Here is a 13,104-nt window from a genome sequence, read left to right as displayed (position 1 = left end):
AGGCCCTATATAAGCTGTGGAGCCTAAGGGATAGAGAACATGGAAAGGAGGCCATCCCTCTGCTGCGATGTTTCCTTAGTCTCTATAGTACCCCTCACCCTGCCCAGGACTCTCTCAGGTTTGACCCCACCACAAGGAGATCCTAGAGTGACCCAGACTTGCTGAAAATGACAAATTAGGAAACTTTGAGCCACATGATCTCTTTTTTTTTAAATTTTTTTTTTTTTACCGTTTATTTATTATTAAGAGACAGAGAGTGAATAGGGGAGGGGCAGAGAGAGAGGGAGACAGAATCAGAAGCAGGCTCCAGGCTCCGAGCTGTCAGCACAGAGCCTGACATGGGGCTCGAACTCACAAACTGCAAGATCATGACCTGAGCCAAAGTCGGACGCCCAACCGACTGCGCCACCCAGCCACCCCCCACATGATCTCTTCTTATTCAAATCCATTTGAAAGCAAGTTTACAACTAAGCTAGGCGTTATGTCCTGTCGGATTCCCTTTTCTTGCTTATCCAATAGGATCAGGCCAGTTTTCTTTCATTTCCTCTATTATTAATATAATAGTGTGAATGTAATGTTGTTGAAGGCAGGACTGTAGTGAACATGTGGTATTTCTTTGTCTGTTTAATATCCATTCCACCCTCCAGATGGCATCTGATTTCTTTCAGGGACTTACCTCTTCTACATGTATGCAGTCTAAAGCCAGAATCCACATGACTCCGTTTATATGAAGCCTGAGAACAGGCAGAAATAATCTATGGTAATAAGAACAGTGGTTACCTTTGGAGGAGTGTTGATGAGGAAGAGGCACAGGGAGCCTTCTAAAGTACTGGAATTTATTTAATCTTGGTGGTAGTTATATGGGTGTATACATATGTAAAAATTCATTAAGCTGCCACTTAAGATTTGTACATTTTATTGTACGTATGTTATACTTCAATAAAAATGAAAAAAGGAAAACATAAAACAAGAAAATGATTGTATGGACATCAACAGCTCCATAAGTTAGATATATTTTGTTAATTCCACACACAGTCAAATTAGATTTATACCCCAATCCCATATATGACGTTGACAAATGTTTAAAAACCTTTTGTATTTTTCCCCTCCATTCTTTGTTTATATCAAGGCAATAGGAAGCTAATGTGTTTCCCCTTCCAGGAGTATTTTTATGTTCAAAGGAAAACCATTGGGAGAAAGTAATAATTAACACAAAGGAATGACTGGCTTAATGGTGGGCTTTCAGGCATCAGTAGAGGAGGTATTTCAGGTCAAGGGAGGGTCAAGAGAATCTCCCAGAGAATTCCACACTGAAAGGGTAGAATTGAACAATAAATTCCTAATAGACATTTCTGCTAATTCACTGGTGTGGCCAACAGCCTTCGGTGTTCCGATCCTTGGATGGAAAAATCAGCCTACTTGTTTTCAACTGATAAGAGAAGTTTGCCTCCTGGGGATGGTCGTTTCCTCAAAGCAGAGGGAAGGGAAATTTCGTGGGCAGCTTTCCCTCCATACTGAGAAGAGAACAGAAAGCAGGAAATAGCAAGGCCAGGAGAGGGGATGCAGAAGTGAGGGTGAGAATGGAAAAGCACAGGAGAGAGTGGGTGTGGGCAACACCCGTGGGGAACTGATGGAAGATCCAGCAGGGGGAAGGGGAGAGAAAGGGAGCCCAGGAGAAAGTCAAATGAAAACAAAGACAGTGCACGTGAAAGGGACCAGAAGCAAGGCACTTGGCACCTGCAGCCTGCGCGTCCCCTTGCCCCTCATGGAGCATCTGGGCAGGTGAGTGGCCTCCTGGCTCCTTCCTTTCGGTTCCCAAGCTTTTCACTCCGTCCGCTATGCCTACAACGGCGCAGTGGTCTTAAAACCTCATCTGATCATACTATTCCCCAGCTTAAAATTGTTTAACAGCTCAACATTATCCCCTTTAAAAGTCCACGCTCCTAACCATTGCATACCGGAGCCTCTCATGACTCGTCCTTGCTTGCCCCTCAGCCTCATCTATTTGGTGAATAAAGAGTGAATACGTTCAGTGAATTTTACTTATACAACAGGCCCCCTTATCCGCCGTTTCGCTTTCTGCAGTTTCAGTTTCCCACCGTCAGCCGGGGTTGGGAAACAGATGGTCCTCCTCCTGACATTGTCAGAAGATCAGTAGTACCCTGACGCTACATCACACTGCCTACGTCACTCCCCTCACTTCATCTCATCACGTGGGCGTTTTATCCTCTTATCAGAACAAGAGGTGTGAGTACAGTACAATAAGATATTTTGAGAAAGAGATCACATTCTCATAACTTTTATTACCGTCTATTGTTATAATTGTTCTGTTTTATTATTGGCTAGTGTTAATCTCTTACTGTGCCTCATTTATAAATGAAGCTTTGTCATAGTTATGTATGTATAGAAAAAAAAACCAGTGTATATGGGGTTTGGTACTTCTGCAGTTTCAGGCATCCATGGGGGGTCCTGAAATGTATCCCCCGTGGATAAGGGGGGACGACTCTCATCCTACTCATGGAATTTGGCTGTCTAGTTGCACTTTAAGAACCCTAGGAGGGCTATACAACCCAACTCCAGGAGATCACTGTGAGTGAGTACCTGACCATACAGGAGCCTGGACAGGACTTGATTCCTCCAACCAGGACTACCTGCACCCTTACCTACTGAATGGGGACAGGAAGTTGGCATTCGCTAATCGAGATGTGAATGAAGAGATTAATTACACCGTTACCTATGACTCTTATCAAGGACCCTGGTTCTTTCAGAGAAAGCCCTCTCTTCTGCTGTCTAAATCCTGGCTACCCTTCAAGACTCATCTCAAATACCACCTCTATTGTGTCCACTCAGGCTCAGAAATAAGGCTTTCCGGTATTTTGGCAGCAGCCCTAGTTTGTAGGGAGAGGGAAGGACTTGGGGCCAGAAGCCGACAGGCCTCGGGATGGTAACATGAGGGGGGCGCTCGTGGTCAAAGGTCCAGTCTTCAGGGGCCCACAGCAAATAGGCTTAGTTCCTGCAAGCATCAATCAGTCACCTAGAGGGTCCACACTCCTGCTGGGGCATAGAAGCAGACAGTTCCGGCAGCGAACCTTGGCTGAAATTAACTGAGCAGTCTCGTCAGGGTGGTTCCCAGTGACTGGTACATTTACAGCGGGAGTCCTCCTGGGGACAGGAGATTGTGGTTCAGGTGCCCGAGGGAAGAGGCAAACATGAGCAAGGCAGGATGCCCGGGCCTCAGTCTGGATTAAGAAAGTTGATCAGATCTCAATCACGCAGACCAATCTCCCACCAGGGAGAGCTCAGAGAAGGTGGAAATGCTGTGGGTCCCAGGTGTTCAAGTCTCAGTGGATGCCGCATCAGCGAACTGGCAACAAACTGTTGATTCCAGCCCGACCAGCTGCTAGTCACCCCGGCTGGCGCTCCAGAATGGCTGAGCTCGAGGGTGGAAGGTGTTGTGAGCCGCAGCTGCTCTGGGCCAGTGGAGGCAGGGGCCGTGAGAGCCTGCCCTGCTCTCCTCCCCGTCCCTGTTATGTTTGCTGTCACCCCTCCTCACTTTTGCGTTCTCCTCCTGTAAATAACCCCTGCGGCGGGTAGCAGAGGGCCAGGCACACACAGTAAATGAGAGTCAGTTGGATCCAATTGCATTGAGCTCCTTGGCAGTTCAGGCCTTGGTCTGTGCTACGCTGCCCAACCTAGTCCTTTTCCATATTTTTTATATCACCGATGAGGACTCCTCTTCCTCTGTGCGTGGGTGAAATGTAGAAGCAGTGACTCTCCATTCTCCCGGGTGAGTAGCTGGACACATAGGAAATGGAAGGCAGTGCATTGTTTCCCACACCCTGCCTTCCTCTGCCCCTCAGCAAAAGTGATCTATCCCTTCTTCCTTTCTGTCCCCGACATCAGTGGAAAACTTGATCTGGTTGCCATGGAGACCAGCCACTGACTTCAGAGCGCCTGTTTATTAAAGATGAAAGTAATGTATGCCTGGCTGATCTGAACAGCTGTCAGAGATTCGGCTGTTAGCAAAGGAAGTCACTAATTTCGAGGTATAATCACTCATCTAAGAGAGAGACGGCCCGCCTTCATCTTCCGAGTGGAGCTGGGCTGTGCGGGTAAGGTCCGCCCGAGCAGGCATTTCTGGTTCTTTTTTTTTTTTTTTTGGCTGTTTGTTTTATGACTAATATGGTAACTCTACTTCTTTTCTCCCTTATTTCCTACTGAAAATACATGGTCTTTCAGTCGTGTGATAGATTAATTCAGTTTCGTGGGCAGGCCCAGGAAACCCAAACCCTCTTATGACGTCGTTTCCTTTGGAAAATGTATTCTGGATTCCAAGCCACCTACTTACAGATGAGGTTGTCTGTTTATCCGTTCAACAGCCTCCACCAGGTGTGCAAGAGGAAAAGAGGTAGTGTTGAGCCACACAGAGAGCGAGCGGACTTGGTGTATCTTGGGTGTGCTTCGACAGGTGGGAGAAGCAGGCACCTTCCGAGGGAGGCAATATATTAGAAGAGAGGTGGGGTCTTCATCTTTCAGCCCAACGAGCTGTGTGATCTTCAGGAAATTAGCCCCTTTCTTTTTTCTTTTTGCTCTTTCCATTCTTTCAATGATAAACCCTGAGTGTTCTCCAAAACCGACTGAGAAAATGGGTTAATCCCTGCTGGGTTGTAAGGAGTGGCAGTGCCCACTGTAGCACTCCAGGAAGACCCAGCGAGCAGGGGGCCTGTGGTGCAGGGAAGAGGCTGCTGGTAGCTGATGCCCGCTGTCTCGTCACAGCGCAGATGACTCTCCATTCTTTTCTGCTCCCTTTCCTCATCTGAAAGAGAAGTGATGAGTAAGCTGATTCTTTCCAACCGTAACTTTTCTTTTGTTCCATAGAGACTTAAGTGTTGGTTTCCACGAACAGAGAGGCCTCCCAACACTGGACAGCTAAACAAGGGTTAACCCTGAGTCTAGGTCACCATTAACCAAGTACAACCTGTACCTCTGGTCCAAGTTGTCTCTGGCCAAGGCAAGGGCTTGTTTCCGTCTCTTGGCCTCAATGTGCAGGTACTTACGTAGTGGTCTGGGCAGGAGCTCCTGTCCTATTTCTCTTGAGCTGCCCGGTGTTTGGGAACAAAGATGAAATATGAAGTGGGGATCATTAGTGCCTTTAGAACATGGTGCACCCAGAGCCCAGATTAGCCTGGACTCCAGAAAGGCAGCTTCTGGACAGGCAAACCTCAGAACTGCCACCATCTATCCCCTGGAAGCTTTTATTTCTCATCAGCTCCATACCTAAGGTAGGCAAAACAGCCGTCTCCTTGTCACCATAATGCTTCCTCCTTTCCGAGTTCATCCTGAACCCATTTTTCTCCACAGGATGTGCACCTGTCTTAGGTTTACGTGTTTCACTGAAGGAAATTCAAATCCCACTCATGGGATGCCAACGTAGGTCATAACACTTGTTATAAGCACATCTATTTGATTATTTTTTTTTTAATTTTTATTTTGAGAGAGAGAGAGAGAGAGAGCACGTGTGCACAGGGGAGGGGCAGAGGGAGAGAGAGAGAATCTTAAGCAGGCTCCATGCCCCACATGGAGCCTGACTCACAACTGTGGGATCATGACCTGAGTAGAAATCAAGAGTTGGATGCTTAATCGACTAAGCCATCCAGGTGCCCCAGTACATCTATTTAAAAAATTTTTTATGCTAATTGTATAAAACAGTAGAGGAAAGGAAGAATACTCATTCATCCATCCATCCATCCATTTAATAATTACTTATTGTAGGCACTTACCATGGGTCAGGTAGATTTATAAGGTAAATCTGGTCTCAAGGAATGTGCATTTATTTTTCTTAAAACCTGCCTTATTGAGGGACACCCGGGTGGCTCAGTTGGTTAACCATCTGACTTTGGCTCAGGTCAGAGCTCACAGTTTGTGAGTTTGAGCCCAAGTCAGACTCTGTGCTGACAGTGCAGAGCCTGCTTGGGATTCTTTCTCCCTCTCTCTCTGCCCCTCCCTGCTTCCCTCTCTCAAAAATAAATAAATAAGCATTAAAAAAAACCAAAAACAAAAACGGCTCAATAAACCAATTCTACAAGCAGATTGCACTGTCAAAGGAAAACCTTTTCTTTTCCAAACTTCTTTCCTTTTTCAAACTGAGAGTGATTAAGGAAACTCATTTCAATTTCTTGTTTGTTTTGTTTTGTTTTGCCTTGCTTTGTTAAAGGAAGACCGGAGGAACCTAATCCTAGGTACTGCTATTGTATGGGGGCTGGGAAACAAACACAGCACTATTTAGTGTGGGGCAGAGCCTATATGGAGGGAAAACCATTTTGTCCCTGTCTGAGGCCAAGGGAAGCCATGATCTTTTCAGAAACTCATAGAAATTCCACCTGAGAGAAAATTAGTATGGCGTTCTGTATGCAATTTCCTTACTTTCACAGAATTTACAATCTAAAATGCAAAAACCCTGGGGCCCCTGGCTGGCTCCGTTGATGGAGCCTGTGATTCTTGATCTCAGGGTTGTGGGTTTGAGCCCCATATTGGGTATAGAGATTACTTAAAAATAAAATCTTAAGGGGCACATGGGTGTCTGTCAGTTAAACCTCTGACTTGAGCTCAGGTCATGATCTAGGGGTTCGCGAGTTCCAGCCCCACATCAGGCACTGTGCTGACAGCTCAGAACCTGGAGCCTGCTTTGGATTCTTTGTCTCCCTCTCTCTCTGCCCCTTCCCTGCTCACAGTCTGTCTCTCTCTGTCAAAAATAAATAAACATTAAAAAAAATTAATAGAACATAAAATAAATCTTAAAAAAATAAAATAAAATGTAAAAGCCCATTCTTTGGCAGTTCTCACAGAGGTTTGGTGTGAGTGAGCTATAGATCCATAGCAGGCAGGCCAGGCTTGTCCTGGGGCCCTTTTCTTGCCGCAGAGGGAAGTGAATCATAGATCCACCACTCTCAAATGCAGATACTGTTTTCTCTCATCCCAAAAAGAATTCAGGCAACCGTGATTTCATCCACATATGTCATGAGTCAGCTTATCAAAGTCTGAAGTGGGACTACCCTTAAATGATCTGTGTTTAAAAACTACCTCCCCCCATCCCCATAAACAAGAAGATGTAAAGGACCACTCAATCACCTACATAAAAATCATGAATCATGAGCACTCATCTTGCCTGCCTGAGAACTCTGGCATCTTATACATTTGATTCTTTTTTTCTCTGTTCTCCTTTGGGTTGACACTCAGAGCCAGGCCTCATGGTTGTTTATCAGCTGTCTAAGGCTATTTTAAAAGATTTTTGCTTTCATTTATAACATACGTCACATTCTTCTTGCATCCGCTACTGTATTTTCCAAAGGGGTTATGTTAAAGGAAATTCAACACCCACTTTTCTCATTATTTGCTCCTCAGTTTGCTCACTCATCAAAAGGCCAGTGCTATTTGATACTTCAGAAGATTATTTTCCCTATTAGGTGATGTGTCAAGGCCAGGGGAGCTGGCCCCAGTGTCAGGTGACTGAGTTTTGTTCCCATTTCTACTGTTGACTCAATAAATGTCCTTGGGCAAGTCATTGAGCCTTTTTGTGCTGCAGTCTCTGGGGATTAAATCTGCCAACTGTATCATATGGATTTGAACCATAATGTCCTCCGGGATAAAAATAGGAGGGGGCCAGGTGTCCATGGGGCCCCAAACTGATGGGAGGAGGGTGACCATGGGAGCTCAAAAATGTCCTTGAGCTGCAAACCCTGTAACAGCTTCAGGTCACACCAGTGCCCTTGGGCATTTGTCCAGTTGCCTGTGGGGTCGATTCCAGCACTTGAATTTTTCCAGAAAAAAGAAGGTACTGCATTAATCACCCAGACTTGTATATTCTGTCTGCTCCATATCCCTATGCCTTTATACTTCCTTCCCCTGCTATGATACTTACCACTGATTGCTATTACTTGTTTGATTGCTTGCCTCCTGGGCTGGAAGCTTCTTAGCAGGGGATGGAGGGGAATCATGTCTGCCTCATGCAACATTGTACCCACAGTGTGGACCATGTGCCTGGCAAATAGAAATTATACTAGAAATATTTGCCAAATGGATGAATGAATGAGTGCTGCCTAGCCTCAATAACATCCCATTTTGTTATCACTGAGGTTGCCTATTCCTGGCCAAGAATGTCATGGGATCTGATTATCCCCATCTCCCCACAGCCCCACTACAGTATGACAACAAAAGCAGGTCTCAGACCAAATGGCTGTCATGCACACACATTTATTAGTAAGAAGATCCAAAAACATTCAAAAGCAGTTGGTTCCATAAGCTCAGCAAAGTCCCAGCCTTCTGAACTTTTAGGTGTTCTGTCCACATTTCACATGAAAAATTATATTGACAATGATAGGACAATATCCTAAAGACCAGATTTAGTTAACATTAGGCATCCAGAATTGTCCCTCTTCATGGCCGAACACAGGACAAGTTCCAAATCATGCCTTTGACTTCTGAAAGGTGACCATTGAAGAGCTGGTTACAGTGTGATACTCAGCATTCATAAAAGTGGGGAACGCCCCTAATGTTTTAGCCAACCCACCTGTCTTGAATACCACTTGGTTCAAAAGCCCAGCGCTAGCCTCCTTTATATTAACAGATTGCTAATTTTGCCAACAGAAGTCACTTCTATCCATTTTGCTAATTAGTCAAATTTCTGCTGTTGACTCCAGATAAAGATGGTTAAAGCACTCGGAGTAACCACCTGAATAGTTTTGTCAAGATGAACTAATGGAAGCAATAGAAGCCACTCAGACTTTTAAAAAGCAATTAAAAAGGCCCATGAGGCCCCGCTCTTGGAAAATGAAGAGTTGCTTAGCTCCCCAGGGCTATCCTCCTCCAGTGTTCTTACTAACCATCGGGGGGGGTTTTGTCTACTGGTTGCCTTCCCCAGGTGGACCTCAACCTGTGCATTGTAATGGAGTATAATATATTCCAGGCTTGGCTGTGCACATAATTGTGGGTCCAAAGGAAAGTTGTCTGATGGGCCCCAGAACCTTTTGGTTCTACTGACCAAGGAAGTTTTCCTCACTTTCCTCTTGTTTCTGATAAATATTTATATCAAGGTCAGCTGAAAGGTCACCCTCACAAACTCCTCTTGGCTCCCAGCTTCTCCAGTCTCTCAGATCTGACATGGATGCCCTGCACTGCTGACCCACTCCATAATGGTCAGGAGCCTAAGCCATGTCACAGAGAGAGGTCTCTGGGCTCCTGGGTGGCTTGGTTAAGCGTCTGACTTCGGCTCCGGTCATGATCTCGCTGTCCATGAGTTCAAGCCTTGCATCAGGCTCTGTGCTAACAGCTCAGAGCCTGGAGCCTGTTTCAGATTCTGTGTCTCCCTCTCTCTCTGCCCCTCCCTGCTCTCTCTCAAAAATAAACGTTAAAAAAATAAAGAAAAACAAACAAAGAGGTCTCAAGCTATTTGTGCCACACTGACCCTTTGTGCTATTGTGGCTATGTTTCCCAGAGTTGTATCAATGTTCTCCCCTTACACACACACACACACACACACACCTCATTCTATAGAGTGAAACTCTGTCTTGGGAGTCTGCTCTGAACCTCAGACAACGTGGAGATTCTGCCTAGCTTCTGTTGCTCTTCCCTGTAGAATTAGAATATACCCCAGGCAAGGTACAGGCAATCACGGGCTCTCAGGGGAACCATGGCCCAGAACCATGCCATCCTGCCACACTGGCTGTCAGGAACCCCTTGGAATACAATACACAGCCTGAAGCTGCTAACCCCATTGGATATTTTATCCTCCTGGCTACCCCTGGGATAACGAATCCTGCTGCCCTAATTCTACCTAGTTATAGGTTCTTTTCTATCCCACCATGTGTGATGCCAAACTTGCACAGTGTATTTGACTCATAGTGTTATCACAGCAATAGGGTTAATTTTATATGTGTCTCTCTCCATGGGAAACAAGTTACTCACATTATCTGTCATTCCCACTTACCCTGCTGGGGGCGGGGAGGGGCGGGAAAACCTAAAAGAGCAGCTTTAAGTGGTTGTGCTTTGCCCCTTATGACCCCGCTCCTAGAACTGATTGGTCCAGCGGGTGGGGGCAAGGGAGGGAGACACTAACCAACAGGCAGCTAATCAAAAGGCTGGTCAGCAACTCATTTCATAACCTGGAGCACACGCAGAAAAACTGGGTTAATCTCCGTTTCTCTGAAATTTAAATAGAAAAATGTCAAGAAAAAAAGATGCGGTAGGATGCTTAGAAACAGGAAGAGTGAGGCCCCAATGGGATCACAATGAGCCCAAAGTACAAAATATTGAAACTATGGGTGAGTGGTAGCAGTGGAAAAGAGGAGTTTCAAGCCAAGGGGAAGAAGCAGCTCAGAGGAAATTGAGCCAGGGCAATGGGTGTGACCCTCTAGCTCCTGCCAGGAAGCCCAGAAGTTTCCCGAAACTAGAGTAGCTCCCCAGTCCCAACGCTGTGAGCCTGCCCCGTCCAATGTCTGTTCCTGGCTGTCTGTGGAAGACCAACTCCGGTAATGTTCTGCATTTAGTTTTACAAAAAAATAAAAAATACCCCCCCCTCGCCCCCGCCAGGCTAGTCTGCCTGAATCTGCTCCTACGGCCAAGAAAATCGTCCATCTTTCTGGACGATTCTCAGTGTGTGCAAAGATGGTTGGCATGTATCTTTGTAGCTTTTGATCCCTAATACAACACATGGTAAGCAATAGGTTCTCTGTAATTGAAGCCTGAAGAAAAGAATATTTGAAAGCCCAGTGAACAGTCAAGTTCATGCAATTACTATCTTATGTTGCAATGTCTTCAGTTTGGCTCTCAAAGTTGAACAAAGGATGGTCACATTTCCTAGCTCCCACCCCTCAAGCCTTTCCTGCTCCATGAGATTCTAGACACACGGCTAATTTTTAAAAATATAATCCTTAATCAGATTCAAAATCTCCCTTGAGAAAGTAAATTGTCCTATTCCTGTTCTCATTACAGTTTGTTGAACTAATCAACACACACACACACACACACACACACACATCATTTTGATTTTGGACTGTCCTCACTATTTTTAGTACCCAAGTTTGTGGTTCTAATCAATTTATCTAAAAATTAACCAGAACTGGTTTGAGTTCCTCTTCCTGTTTGAAAGGTATTTATCAATTCACTCTTCTGTAACTTTGAAGATAAGTTAATTTATTACAGGAAAGCAGTAACTTTTTCTCCCAAAGGTATATAAACATCAGCTTGGTTATGAAGGGAAATTTTTAACTTGGGACTATTGAAAATTACCAGAGGAGGCATACGTATTGATCCCCTAACACAATGATGAAAGTCACGGTCCCCTCTCTGGTGGCTGTCCATCTAGAGGTGGAAGTTGGTCCATCTGTTTTCCCCCACTGTTCTAAGAGCAGTGGTGGCTTTTGCTACCTCAGCTGGCCCTGGCTGGACATCAGGATGGGGAGGGAGAGGGAGGTTCATGCTAGACCAGGGTCAGCAAATATTTACAGTAAAGGGCCAGATGGTAAATATTTTAGATTTTGTGGGCCTTACAGTCTCTATCACAACTACTCAAATATGCTGTTGGAGCACAAAAGCCACAGACAATATGTAAATGAGTGAGTATAGCTGTCTTCTAATAAAACTTTATGGTTACTGAAATTTAAATTTTGTTTTGAGAGAGAGAGAGAGAGAAAGCATGCACATGAGTGAGCAGGGGAAGGGCAGAGGGAGAGGCAGAGGAAGAGCAAGAGAGAGAATCTTCAGCAGTTTCCATGCCCACTGTGGAGCCTGAGGCAAGGCTCGATCCCATGACCTGAGTGAAAATCAAGAGTCGAGCGTTTAACCAACTGAGCCACCCAGGCACCCCTGAAATTTGCATTTTATGTAATTTTGTATGTCACAAAATATTACTCTTTTGATTTATTTTCAGCCATTTAGAAATGTAAGAGCTATCTTTGCCTAGTGGGCTGTACCAAAACAGGATAAAAACATGGATGTAGGTATGAGGTCCCTGCTTCCTGCCCTACTTGAGCGCTGGGGGTTCAGGATATAGAATGCCTCAGATAAATGTGGCGACTCCCAGGGTGGAAAGATTTGGGTCTCCCACCTAGGGTGAGTCCTGGGGAGACTTGAGCCTCCTATAGAAATTTCATGTCCCTCATGGTATAGGAGCATCAGAGCGACAGTGGTCAAGGGAGGAACCTAGAGAGAAAGGCCTGGAGCTGGCTCTGTGACAAGCACCCAGAATCATGAGGGCAAAGTAGTCAAAATTCCTGAGACCCTATTTGAAGGGAGTGTAGGGGAGGTTGACCAGCATACAGCAGATTGAGAGAAGAGGCTTGCTGGGAAGAGACACCGTCTGGACCTACGACCAGTGGCCCCTCAGCAGGGACAGCAGAGACAATGGCTGATGCCCAAAGATCTCATGGGATGTGGTTCTCTTCAGAGGAGAAGCAGCCTTCCCCCACTCCTTCAGGTTTCCTAGAGCGGATGAGAGGCTCCTCACCTGCCTGAACTAGAGGTCCCAGAGGACTGTGCAGAACATGCTCTGAGCTCTGCCAATGCCAGAGCCGAAAAGCAGAGTACCTTCTTAGTGGCCTTTCCTTAGAGAATATTGCTATCCACAAATGTGGAAGATCTGGACTCCCTGTGCCCCCCACCCCTTCTCCCTGGAGTTCTAAGGCAGATGGAGAGAAAGTGCTGCAGCACCTAGGCAATGTCGAGAGGAGTTTCAGGCTCACTACTACTCTCTGCCCTCCACTGGCATCTTCTTAGCCAGAAGCTGTCGCATCTTGTCCTCACAGTTACGGGCTGGCATCTACTATCCATGCCCCCAGTCTCACCATGGTCTCCAGTCAGCAAGTGCACGTGTTTGCATTCTTTTGATGTCAGTCTCACTTTCCTTTGGCTCTGCAAGCTTGTGATACTTGGATAGTTAGGCACACCTGGCTGCTTTCTCTTCCCCTCACTAGAGAGTAGGCATCTTTGAGACACTCCCTCCACCTCTCACTCAGTCATTGCTGGTGCCATGCCAGGCAGGGCCAGCTCTCATATGCTTGCAGAGCTCCTGGTCCACATTCAGGGAAGTGAAACATAGCCCCCTCTGCTCCT

At 45.9% G+C, this 13,104-nt stretch overlaps 1 protein-coding gene across 1 annotated transcript in view; it reads left to right on the top strand.

Annotated features, from left to right (window-relative positions):
* The first annotated feature begins 3,832 nt into the window (after positions 1-3,832).
* Positions 3,833-13,104, top strand: part of RTN4IP1 (reticulon 4 interacting protein 1) — a 151,783-nt gene continuing 142,511 nt past the window's right edge. Inside the window, exon 1 of the mRNA XM_078447179.2 lies at positions 3,833-4,112. The gene's annotated coding sequence lies outside the window, so the exon portion shown is untranslated. The remainder of the gene's footprint in view (positions 4,113-13,104) is intronic.

The sequence above is a fragment of the Panthera onca genome, chromosome B2 (assembly GCF_046562875.1).
Source record: "Panthera onca isolate mPanOnc1 chromosome B2, mPanOnc1 haplotype 2, whole genome shotgun sequence".
In the NCBI taxonomy this organism is placed as follows: Eukaryota; Metazoa; Chordata; class Mammalia; order Carnivora; family Felidae; genus Panthera; species Panthera onca.
Note: the sequence above shows the minus strand (reverse complement) of the source record. Positions and strands in the feature narration are given on the sequence as shown.